Below are 2398 nucleotides of genomic sequence, written 5' to 3'. Positions count from 1 at the left end.
AAGAGCAATGACAGAGATACAAGAATGAAAACACAACAAAAATGTGAAATATCTGTGACTTTTAATTTCCAAGTTATTGGGTTGGGTAATACATTTGAGAAGTTTGCGCATAACCTGATCCTTATCTAAAAATGGATTTCCTGTATCTGCAGAACAAGTTTAAGGCCACCGTTCCCCCGTTCTACCCCGAGACGTGCTGGCTCTGCCATTGTACTAGGGGCTGTCTGTGCTTCCGGGGTAACAGCCATTTGGTGTTCCTTTAAAGCCAGCACCAACCATTAGAGAAAAATCAAGCCGAATTCACCAGCTCAGAGACATCTGACAGTCACAAAAGCTCTCTTCTTGCTTTCATGTTCCTGGGAAGCCCTGACTTTCAGTATTCTATGGTATCCCATCTTACAGAGCTCACAAAAGCATGATTTGGTGTGGGAATGATGCTGACAGGACCGCCCGCACGTTGGCTGTCACTCCAGGCCCGTCTTCACTCAAAGGCCATCTATTCTCCACTGCCCATCTGCAATTAGCGCTCGTCGGCTCTGTGGAATTTATCTCTCCAGATTTTCTAGCTGTAATTATAGTTTCTCATTTACAATGGAACATTACACTCTTTTTGGAGCTACTTCATATACTTGGCAGCCGACTAAGGTGATCATATGTCCTGTTTCTCTTTCTTTCTGTCTTTCTTTTAAAACCGGGACAGGTCTTTGTTTTTGCTGAAGTTTGCTGTTTCTCCTTGTTACTGATGTGCAGCCTCCTTTGTGCTGACAGCCAAGAAAATTCTGGACCGCTGCCCTGTTTGCCTCCCGAGACTGATGCAAAGTCTTCAAAGTAAAGTCAGTGGGTTTTTTTCAAAATAGAGTTTACTAGAAACAAGACATCTTCATGCTTATGAGGACCTTCCTCTCCACTGCAAAACTTTCAAAGACTGACAGGCTGGACTTGGCCTCTCTGAGGTTTGCAAACGTACTTGAAACCACTTGAAAAAAAAAATGGCTTCAGCAAGGGCAACAATGAAGTTAAGACTCAGTTTTATTTTAGTTTAGTTTTTCATTTGGCATGATAAAAAATGTTAAAAAATGTTTTCAATTGAATTTTCTTCAGGCAGACCCTGAAGACGACTTTTTGTCAGTTCTCAGTAAAAGTGTGATCATGAAATAACTGTTTAAGCAAAATTCCCTCAAGCCTATGTATTTTGCTGCTGTCACGAAACAGAATATCTAGTTGCATGTGATAGGCTTTGGCTGTATGAATTATTATGGCTCCTTCTCTTATACTCAGTGCTCAGAAGGTGTGTTGTTGTCATTTCCTGAAGCCTGCACATAGGATCGCTGCCTTATTTACCTAAGAACTGATCTACCTCATCACTGAGACAGAAACAAACATATCATCCACTCCTCTCCTCCAGACCATTTGAATACATTATCCATTTATTTGGTGTTTGGCTCAGGTTTAAATGAGTCATTTAATAACCCCTGTTCACAGCAAGTTAAGATGCAACCAGCTGGCATCCACAACTCACAGGATTGTTAACCGTTCCAGCCAGGATCAGAAACCGCACTCCAGCCTTCCTGAAGGGCATTATGCAGCTTTGCTCCAGCTATCATGGCAGGAGTTTCAAGCAAATCTGTGCTTTAGGTAATAAAATGGCCATGAGAACTATAAGGGTTTTGGAAAATAGATGTCAGTGTCTATTCTAAGGTTTAGAAAGGCCATTGATAAAGCTGTTTGAAGCTGATTATCATCATAGACTGAGAGGCTCCATTCCCCTCCTGAGGCCTTTGGGCACTCCATAAGAAGCATGACTGCCTTAATCCACATAAAGGTCATTTTGTATGAAAGGTCAGTGGCACTCAAGAATGCAGGAGAGATGACAGAGTGGTCAGAAGAAAGACTAAATGCTGCCACATAAACTGCATTCTTTGTATTTTTAAGGACATCAGCAGTCTACTGTTTTTTTCCAATGGCACCACTTTCTAACATATCTAATTAATTATTTATTATGCTTATTGTTTATGGTCTGTCTGCCACTTCACCCCACCTCCCATTCCCCACCTGGAATTCCCAACCCCAATTCTCTGCCCTCATTAGCCTACCTGACGTGTGGGAGGCACTCAAAACAATGATTGAATGACTATATGGAGTGTATTCTTATTTTTAAAAACAAGAAAAATGAAGAAATGTATAAAAATATAAAGAAATACATAATAAAAATATCAGTTTCTCCTAACTTACTAAACAATTCCATTAACATTTTGAAAAGGCACATACTCTATGGATCTATGCATAAATGTGTATATATCAAAACTACTATTAATCAAAGCCCCTCCCTCATTTATTTTGAGAATCCCCAAAGGGATGCATGCTTCCATCTTTCAGTTTCAGTCAATCTGCATCAGTG

Source organism: Colobus angolensis, unplaced genomic scaffold (assembly GCF_000951035.1).
Source record: "Colobus angolensis palliatus isolate OR3802 unplaced genomic scaffold, Cang.pa_1.0 Scaffold664, whole genome shotgun sequence".
NCBI lineage: Eukaryota > Metazoa > Chordata > Mammalia > Primates > Cercopithecidae > Colobus > Colobus angolensis.
The sequence above is the reverse complement of the archived record's forward strand: the minus strand, read 5'-3'. Positions refer to the sequence as shown.